This window comes from Erinaceus europaeus, chromosome 11 (genome assembly GCF_950295315.1).
Source record: "Erinaceus europaeus chromosome 11, mEriEur2.1, whole genome shotgun sequence".
NCBI lineage: Eukaryota > Metazoa > Chordata > Mammalia > Eulipotyphla > Erinaceidae > Erinaceus > Erinaceus europaeus.
In genome coordinates this window covers 112,100,900-112,111,858 of record NC_080172.1, presented here as the reverse complement: position 1 = coordinate 112,111,858, position 10,959 = coordinate 112,100,900, and the positions used below count along the sequence as shown (strand labels likewise).

At 42.8% G+C, this 10,959-nt stretch overlaps 1 pseudogene; it reads left to right on the top strand.

Moving 5' to 3' along the window:
* Window positions 1-7,574: 7,574 nt before the first annotated feature.
* Window positions 7,575-7,881, top strand: LOC132541482 (small ubiquitin-related modifier 2-A-like; annotated as a pseudogene).
* Window positions 7,882-10,959: the final 3,078 nt, after the last annotated feature.

The window sequence follows — 10,959 nt, the reverse complement described above, 5'->3', positions numbered from 1 at the left end:
ATAAAATATATATTAAAAAAGAAGTTCAGAGACTCATGGGAGTACTACTTTGGAAATTAAAAGTATGATATTTTAACACGGGACAAAGTGGATGAAGTTGAAGGTGATATGCTCAGTGAAGTAAGTATGGGGGTGACAGACAACTAACACACAGTTTTTGTTTTTTTTCGTATATGGAATGGAGTATTGAATTACATGAATGACTCCTCATCCCTGCAAAAACAGGCAACAAACGTATGTGCCATTCTGAACACTGTGGTGGTTAACTTGGGCACAGGTAGGCACAGACATGTGCTGTTGGGTGGGGTGTTTATATGTCTGATCTTTAAACATTATTCTATTATGCTCACTGCTATCATATTCATTTGACAGGAGTTGGTCATTTATAGTACAGTTGAAAGCGCATGTATAAATGTTTTCATTCCATGAAGACAGGTGTCTGCAAAGCAGTCTAACCCCCGTCTCAGACCCTTTCCAGCACCATGTAGCAGCACACAGAGGACCCCCCTCTTATCCCTCACTGCCATTCTTCCTCTCTTTTCCCTTCAATAAATTGACAAATTTGACTAAATTTTTGGCTGCTTTTTTTTTCATTCTAGTCGGCTGCCTTTTTAAAATTTATTTTATTTATTTATTCCCTTTTGTTGCCCTTGTTGTTTTATTATTGTTGTTGTCGTTGTTGCATAGGACAGAGAGAAATGGAGAGAGGAGGGGAAGACAGAGAGGAAGAAAGAAAGATATACACCTGCACACCTGCTTCACCGCCTGTGAAGCGATTCCCCTGCAGGTGGGGAGCCAGAGTTAGAACCAGGATCCTTATGCCGGTCCTTGTGCTTTGCTTTGCACCACCTGCGCTTAACCCGCTGCACTACAGCCCGACTCCCAGTCAGCTGCCTTTTAAGGGGATGGTAGTGGGGAACCTGTCAGTAAACTGATATATGAACCAACAATCATTGAGGCAGGAGACATGTGGGTATAGCTCCCCAAATTTACAGCATCTGAATTAAGCCTCATGCTGGTGAGGGCTCTGGGCACAATGGTGTGTCAGGGCAGGTTCTTGAGATGTAGAAACATCTACTCAGGTGGGGATGCTTGTCATGGAGGCAGCTTTGTTTGTATTCTCATCACTGGAACTAAATCAGAAAACTGTGCATCCTCAGCTCAATCATTGCATCACCTAAATGTGGCCTGAAAACTAAAAGGGTTTTATTTCATGATTTAGGTCTCTAGTGTGTGGTATTTTGGGGATATCAGCTCCCTGCCAGCTCAGCATTTCACAGATGATAAGCTGACTTAACATAGACAACTGTCACTATTACTGCTCCAGAGTATATACTTATAGGTCTTTTGGAAGGAAATCTCTCTACTTCAAAAAGCCATTTTAATGTTTTCATTAGTGATATAGTAGTAGTTTTTATAATTACAAGTATATGTGGAGGGCTGGAGAGATAGGGACATAGTTATGCAAAACCATTTTGATGCCTGAGAAAGCACATGTCCCAAGTTCAATACCAGCAGCACCAAAAGCCAAAGCTGCATATTACTGTGATAACATAAAATAAGAATAGAATAGGTGAAATAATATTTGGGGGCATATTCCATAACACCCCCACTGTCAATATTCTGTGGCCCCATCCTTAGAAATAACTGTCATAATTCTTAGAAAACTAGCTCCGTTCCTGTGACTTGTGGGAGAGGGAGTCTGTGTACTTCAATACTCGACTGCTTACATGGGAAAAACTACCGAGTACTAGTCTGTCACCTCCTTATTCACTTCACTGAACACAATTACCCTCAGCTTCATTGGTCCTAAAGGAACCAGTATCGCCCTTTCAAATGGAAGGGTATTACTAACTTGAGTCCCCAATTTCTTCATCAAATCTTGTGTAGTTGGGTATGGAAAACAGTGCAAAATGCACTCTGCTTATGCCTTAGAATAAGGACTCAGACACGGAGAGTCATGAGCAAAGCAAAAGTCTTACATATATATGTAAGCCAGCAATCACACCAAAAGCAATCTTCAGAGCTTTTTTGTATGTGACTGGATATGGGAACAACCTGTACTCTTCCCCTCTTTTGAGAGAGAATTGGGTCTCAATCTAACCATGATCAGGAAAAGGTGATGGGAGCAGATATTAGGAGGGAGTCTGGGATCTGCTGTAATGGAAAAGGGAGTGCAAGGAAGGGGATTTTGGCCAGGACAATGTGGCTATCATGGAAAGGAAGAGTGAGGAGGGTCCTGGGAAGTCTAAACTAACTGTGAAGGAAAAAAAAAAGGCATAGTTGTCATCATAGACAGGTAAATCTCAGGGCATTGTAGTCAGACTGGATTGGTAGACAACAATGAAATGGCTACAACCAACTGGGCCATTTCATACAATGAGCATTTCAGCTACCTCCACAGCTGGAGGGTGAGGATGGCAGCTGTGAACATAGGGGTCCAACTGTCCCCTTGAATCTAAGAAAAAGTAATGCTCATGCTTCTCTTCAGATGATATGCAAAACCAGTGTCAACATTTATAGAATATGTGCATGAATTCTGTGAGTAAACTTCCTTGTTAAGATTTTGCAATTCCATATTTACATACTTTTCAACACGAATATTTGATTTCGTCTTGCATAGACACCAGATTTTTTCAGAAATACTGAAAAAAAAGTCTTTTTTAAGTTCCCACATTTTATTGCTCTGTGCATTTTATTTTTATGTGCAACTCAGGCATCCAAGTTCGACATCCTCGAGGAAACACTCACGAAAGACATGTCTCTGATATCTGATTAGTGTAAAAAATGGCGACTAATCCCCAGCACTGCAAAAACAGTATCATCTGTTTTCCATCTACACCATGCATTGGCCTCGCATGAGCTTAACGTTCAACTTGACGACACAAGAATCTGGTATGAAGCCCAGCCAGTCTATCTCAGCATTACTCTCGATCGCACTCGGTCATTTCATGAACATCTCATAAAAACTGCAGCAAAGGTGGGCACAAGTAACAACATCATTGCAAGACTGGCCAGCTCCTCATGGGGCGCGAGTGCTTCCACACTACGATCATCATCTCTGGCATTATGCTATTCCACTGCAGAATACTGTGCCCAGTATGGTTCCGTAGCCCCCATGTCCACTTGGTCGATTCCAAATTATATTCCTCCATGAGGATAATTTCTGGTATCATCCATTCCACCCCGGTTCCATGGCTGCAAGTTCTTAGCAACATCGCCCCGCCAGATATTCGTCGGGATGTGGCATCATCTAAGTTCATTTCATACGTCTACGCTCGACCAGACCTGCCAATATACGCAGATATCTTCGCCCACCCTGTCCAGCGCTTGATGTCTCATCATCCAATCTGGTCTCCTATGCCTACACTGAACTTCTCTGTTCCAGACTCTTGAAAACAGAGTTGGCAGTCAGCTGAGGTCAAGAACAAACACCTCATCACAGACCCCTGCAAGCGTCAACCTGGCTTTGACCTAGCACGTTATGATTGGGCCCTCCTCAATCACTATTGAACAGGCCATGGCCGGTGCGCCGCTATGTTCCATTGCTGGGGAGCCAGAGACGACCCGAACTGCCCCTGCGGCTACAGACAGACTATGAGCCACATAGTCAACGACTGCCACCTCTCCAGATTCAAAGAAGGTCTCGAAACTTTACATCAGGCTCAACCTGATGCTGTTAACTGGCTACGGAAGAAGGGCAAACGCTAGTAGTAGTAGTAGTGGTAGTAGTATTGCTCTGAACTGCCAGTAGATGGCAGTTAAAAACTGCAGACTGGGAGTTTTCCTCAATGACTGAAGATGGTCCCTCCTTCCTGCCTCCTCTCTTTATCCCAAGGCTGTTAAATGAGGAGAATCATGAGTTAATGATAGCATGTGGACAAGCTGATATCCCTGGCTCCTTTGCCTAACTACCCTGAATACTGGTGCAATTGCAGGGTCAACATGCAGACTTCTCACAGATTTGTCATAGATTTTTAACTGTCATAGATTTTTAACTGTCTAACTCTATTGTTCCCTATTTTTCTCTATGGTCCTGCTTTCTCTTCCATTGTAAGTCACACGTGAACCTATTACTACCTCTGAATTTATTTTTAAAGACAAACCTTTAGCCAGACTCACAAAACAAAAAGGGAGAAGACCCAAATAAATGGGATCATAAATGAAAGAGAAGAGTAAACTTCCTTGTTAATATCTCTCAATTCCAATATTTATAAACTTTTCAACATGAATATTTGCTTTCTTCTTGCATAGATACCGATTTCTCTTCTTGAGAAATACCGAAAAAGTCTTTTTTATATCCCCCATATTGTATTGCTCTGAACTACCAATAGGTGGCAGTAAAATACTGCAGACTAGGCGTTTTCCTCATTGTCTGAGGATGGTCCATCCTTCCTGCCTCCTCTCTCTACTTCTTCTTCTAGCATTTGCCCTTCTTCCATAGCCAGTCAACAGCATCAGGTTGAGCCTGATGTAAAGTTTCGAGACCAACTTTGAATCTGGAGAGGTGGCAGCCGTTGACTATGTGGGTCATAGTCTGTCTGGAGCCACAGGGGCAGTTCGGGTCGTCTCTGGCTCCCCAGCGATGGAACATAGCGGCACACTGGCCATGGCCTGTTCAATAGCGATTGAGGAGGGCCCAATCATAACGTGCTAGGTCAAAGCCAGGTTGACGCTTGCAGGGGTCTGTGATGAGGTGTTTGTTCTTTACCTCAGCTGACTGCCAACTCTATTTCCAAGAGTCTGGAACAGATAAGTTCAGTGTAGGCAAAGGAGACCAGATTGGGTGACGAGATGTCAAGCGTTGGACAGGGTGGGCGAAGATATCCGCGTATATTGGCAGCTCCGGTCGAGCGTAGACGTGTGAAATGAACTTAGATGATTCCACATCCTGACGAATATCTGGCAGGGCGATGTTGCTAAGAACTGGCAGCCATGGAACCGGGGTGGAACGGATGGTTCCAGAAATTATCCTCATGGAGGAATATAATTTGGAATCGACCAAGTGGACATGGGGGCTACGGAACCATACTGGGCACAGTATTCTGCAGTGGAATAGCATAATGCCAGAGATGATGATCGTAGTGTGGAAGCGCTCACGCCCCATGAGGAGCTGGCCAGTCTTGCAATGATGTGATTCCTCGCGCCCACCTTTGCAGCAGTTTTTATGAGATGTTTGTGAAATGACAGGGTGCGATCGAGAGTAACGCCAAGATAGACTGGTTGGGCGCATGCCGGATTCTCGTATCGCCAAACATCACATTAAGCTCACGCGAGGCTGAGGCATGGTGTAGATGGAAAACAGTTGATACCGTTTTTGCAGTACTAGGGATTAGTCACCATTTTTTACAGTAATCAAATATCAGAGACATGTCTTTCGTGAGTGTTTCCTCGAGGTTGTCGAACTTGGATGCCTGAGTTGCACAGCACATGTCATCGGAGTAGATGAACTTCCTTGAAGAAGTTTCTGGGAGGTCATTGATGTAAATATTAAATAGTGTAGGGGCCAGAACAGAGCCCTGGGGGAGGCCACTTGTGACAAGTCTCCATCTGCTAGCAAGATGGTTATGCAAAAGAACTCTCATGCCTGAGGCTCCAAGGCCCTGCTTTTAATCCACAGCATCACCATGAGTCAGAACTGAGCAGTGCTCTGATCTTTCTTTCTAAAGAGAAAATTGTAAAATAAATTTAAATACTAAAAAAAGAAAACACTTTATAAAATGTTCAAGTAAAATTAAATGAAACTTCATATGGTGGTGTTTCCATTTGTTTTTTTTAATCCATACCATCTCTGACTGAGAAAGTGTGGGAAATAACTGGAGACCATGCCAAGATTCTCAATTTGCTGCCACACTTGCGTCCTGTGTGTTTAGGTGGTAGTGACATTGGAAAGTGGCTTATGGCTTACCTTGAGAAACATGTCCTCTTCTTTGACTATTCCCACAGGTTTGCTGCCTGAGGAGATAAAAAGGAGCAACTTTAAACCATCCAGTCTCCTATGACAGGGCAATTAGAGCCTGCTGAGGGATGACTTGGCCATCTCTTCCTTAAGGGACCTGCCTGTAGAACTCTTCCCTAATCTGTTTGAAAGCACACACACTCAGACACTGGGAGACCCTGAAGGCTCTAGTGCAGACGCGGCCCTTTGAAAAACCTCTCTGAAGTCCTGGTTGAAGACCGGTTTCCTGAGAATCCAAGTTTCAAAGCTGTGATGGATGGAATTGATGTCCTGCTCAAACAGGAAGTTCCCCCCAGGTAAGGAGGATCCATAGTCAGGGACAGTCTGTGTGTCCTGGAGGACAGCTGGGTCAGGGAGAGTGGAGACCCATGGGGAGTCCCCGAGGCTTCTAATGTCATAGTGACAGCTCATTGCTCATTGGGGATTTCTTCTCAAGAGTACATCTCTGACAATTGGTAAAGCACACAATTTGCTTTCCATGATTATCTAAGTTCTAGCCCCTAAGATACCTTAAAAAGTATTAGAGCTCAAAGCGCAAGGACTGTGTAAAGATCCAGGTTGGAGCCGCCAGCTCCCCACCTGCAGGGGAGTTGCTTCACAGGTGGGCAGTGAAGCAGGTCTGCAGCTGTCTATCTTTCTCTCCCCCTCTCTGTCTTTCTCTACTCTCTCCATTTCTCTCTGACCTATCCAACAATGATGACATCAATAACAACAATAATAACTACACCAATGCCAACAAAAGGGAATAAATAGATAATTAAAAAATATCAGAGGTTTTTTTTTTGTTTTATGTATTCATTTATTCATTCATCCATTCCTTCCTTCCTTCATTCATTCATCCATTCCTTCCTTCCTTCCTTCCTTCCTTCCTTCCTTCCTTCCTTCATTCATTCATTCATTTGCATAGCAGAGCCTTACTCTGGCTGACTGTGGTGTAGGGCACTGAACCCGGACCTTTAATTCTTAAGAATCAGAGTTTTGGGGAGTTGGGCAGTAGCACAGCGGGTTAAGCGCACGTGGTGCAAAACTCAAGGACTGCCTTAAGGATCCTGATTTGAGCCCCTGGCTCCCCACCTACAGAAGAGTCAGTTCACAGGCTGCAAAGCAGGTCTGTAGGTGTCTATCTTTCTCTTCCCCTCTCTGTCTTCCTCTCCTCTCTCAATTTTCTCTCTGCCCTATCCAACAAGTACTACATCAACAACAACAATAACTACAGCAATAAAACAAGGGTGACAAAAAGGAATAAGTAAATAAATATAAAAAATCAGATTCTTGTTGTATCCCCATTATGCTCTCTCTCCATACCTCCTCCCTCCCTTCCCCCTCCCCTCTCCATGTCTTACTGTTTGAGAATCCCCAAACTGGGTAGCAGGAAAGAGTCCACCAGGAGTGATGGTCTGGAATTCACTGTGCCTGATGATACAATTAGTGGGAGACAGATAGGATACAGAGAGATAGAGAAATAAATGTATTCTGGCACATCCTCTCCCTCCTCCACCACTGCTGACTCCCTCTTCTGCCACTTCTGGTGCTGCTTGTGTGCTGGTTTGGTGTGGACCTGGTTCCTCTTTTGTGAAGAGTCAAGTGAGGAGACCCTGGAGTTCACCATACCTGACGAAAACCCAAGGAAGGAGTCAAGACTGAGAACAAGGACCACATTAATCTGAAGGTGGTGAGTCAGGATGGTTCGGTGGTAATGTTTAAGATTAAGAGGCAGACACCACTTAGTAAGCTAATGAAAGCCTCTTGTGAATGACAGTGATTGTCAATGAGGCAGATCAGATTCCAATTTGACGGGCAGCCAATCAATGAAACAGATACACTTGCACAGTTGGAAATGGAGGGTGTAGATATAATGTATGTGTTCCAGCCCCAGGCAGGAGGTGTCTGCTAAAAAGGGACCCTGCTACTTTACTCCAGAGCTCTGTTCCTTCAGACCAAGAAGACATTCTCAATTAGAAAACCACAATTTGGTTCCACCACATCCTGAAAAAGGAGAGCAGGAAGGGATCAGAGGAGGGTCCTTTGGATGCTCCTACATGGTGCTAGAAAGCGCCTGAGGTGGTGGTGAGACTGCTTTGTAGTCAGTCACCTGTCTTCATGTAATGAAAACATTTACACATGTGCCCACAGCTAAACTGTAAATCATCAATGCCTGTCAAATGAAGATGATAGCAGTGAACATAATAGAATAATGTTTAAAGATGAGACATATACTACACTTCGCCCAACACCAAATGTCTGTGCCTACCTGTGCTCAAATTAAATGCCAAAGTAATCAGAAAGCTACAGCAGTTAGTTGCCTTCCTCCTTCCTTCCTTTGTTTCTTTTGATATGGGCTGATAATTCATGGGTGTAAATACTCTATGCCATATGTTGCAGTGGGCCACCACAGCAGATGAGCAGCAAGAGAGTCAGGGGTCTGGGAAGGTGACCTCCCCAGTGGGTCAGGAATCAGTGCAAGGGAGAACAGAAAACACCACACTTATATGGGGGGTAAATCTGGACTCATTTTAATAGTGAAACTGCATTACTTTTATACTTTTTCAGGTTACATAAACATCCAGCTCATAAGGAAGTAGCAATAAACTTCATAGTCTTGTGACTTTGGCTGGGTACATGTCACTACCCCTTTTTACTGTAAAGAATGGTATAATACTTAGTATATCCCTGTTCTCAGGGGAGGTCATACTTAGAATTGTTTTTGACTTTTGCTGAGGGCTCTTTCTATCATTAATCTACTATGCAGAGCATACAGATCTTTGCCTAGTCCTGGGCCACTGCTCATCTAGATCTGGTACAGTTTAACTATTAATCTTTCTTTGTTTCGATATGTCAACTTGTACCTGGGAGGCCTCAATCTCTGCATTCTTTCTTTGAGGGGCAGGTCATAACATGACTTTTTTTGTCTGTCTATGCTGACCCACCTTCCCCACTTTCATAATGTAACTTTCAAATATGCCCCTGTGTAAGGGACAGGGGGTGCTTCTGACTCTCCATTCCCACCAGGCACTGCCAAAGCACTATTAATCAATTGTGACGGTATAATTATTTGTAACAATAATGGGGGGGAGAATGCATTGTCCCATTCTCGTCCTTCGTGCCCAGCTTCCTTGAAGTCTGAATGCAGGTCCAGAGGAGATGACCATGTCAGGATCCCTGGCATTCTTGATGGGGCGCCACAATATATGAAAAAAAAAAAAAAAAAAACAACTATCCAGTAGTTCTTGTTCACCTCCTAACATTCTTTTAAAAAAAATTATTATATTTTTTCAAAAAAACTTTTTTTTACAGAATTACATGTCAACATGGGTTTGAATCCACACCATTCCCACTACCAGAGTTCTGAATCTAAGGTCTCCCCATGGCAATCCACCAAAATTCCCCTAAGGTTATAGACATGGGCCAACCATCATCTCTACAACAGTCTGTCCACATTTATACATATTTGCTGCCTTTTATTCTAAATCAATCCTCTCTTCCACTCCAAGCCACTCATGGCATCATAATTACATCATACATTCCTCTTCTTTTCCTTCTCTCTTTCTCTCTCTCTCTCTCTCTCTCTCTCTCTCTGGGTGCTAATGAATTTGGAGTTCAAAGACCCCTTCATCATATCTTCCTGCTGGGAGTATGGATGAAAGTTGTTTTTGTGGAGCAGAAGGTATACGCTCAGACTTCTGTAATTGCTTCTCTGCTGAACATGGGTGTTGACAGGTCAATCCATGCCCCCAGCTTGTTTCTATCTTTCCCTAGTGGACCAGAGCTCTGGAAATATGAGGGTCTAGGACACAGTGGTGAAGTTGTATTCCAAGAGAAGTTGAGATGGAGTCATGGTAGCATCTGTAACTTGTATCTGGAAGGTTGCATGACCTAAGTTGAGGCAAAATGGTTAAGGACAAAAATTAAAAAAAGTAGGATTAGAATGGATGGCATTAAGGACTTTAGGGTAGAATAATACTAGAAAATCCATTTTAGGCATGTTCCTTGGTCACACAACTATGGTAGTTTTACTTGAGTTTTTTGTAGCTAGCTTGTAATTGCCCATGAAGAGAGCCTCCTTCCTCCACTTAATAAATTGTGCTACTTTATCAAATATTAGCTATGTGGGAGTTTAGTTCTGGGCTTTCACTTCTGTTCCACTGGTCTGTGTGCCTATTTTTGTTCCAGTACCAGGCTATTTTGATGACGGTGGCCTTATAATGTACTTTGAGATCTGGGAGTGTGATGCCTCCATTTCTGTTACTTTTCCTCAAGATGATTTTGGCAATTCTAGGTGTTTTCTTTTTCCAGATAAATGCTTGTAGTTTTAGTTCTATTCTCTTATAGAAACTTGGTGGAACTTTGATGGGTATCACATTAAATTTGTAGATGGTTCTGGAGAGAATATTAATTTTGATTATATTAATTCCTCCAATCCATGAGCATTGGATATCTTTCCATTTCTTGGTATCATTTTCTATTTCTTTGAATAGCAACTCATAGTTTTCAGTATAAAAGTTTTTCACTTCTTTGATCAGGTTTATTTCTAGATATTTTATTGATATTGCTGCAACATTGAATGGGAGTGGATTCTGGAAATCCTCTGCTTTGGACTTAGTATTTGTATATAGAAATGCCACTGATTTGTGTACACTGATTTTGTAGCCTGACACCTTGATATATTGCCTAATAACTTCCAATAGCTTTCTGTTGGATTCTTTAGGCTTTTCTATGTATACTATCATATCATCTGCACATAGTGAGAGCTTGACTTCTTCCTTTCCAATCTGTATACTTTAACTTTTTTCTCTTGCCTGATTGCTATGGAGAGAACTGCCAATACTATGTTGAAGTGTAATAGTGATAATGGACAACCCTGTCTCGTCCCCAGCCTGAGTTGGAATGCGTTCAGCTTCTGTCCATTGAGTATTATGTTGGCTGTAGGTTTGCTGAATATGGGATTCACTATCTGGAGGAATTTCCTATCTATTCCCATTTTTGTAGTGTTTTGAGCATGA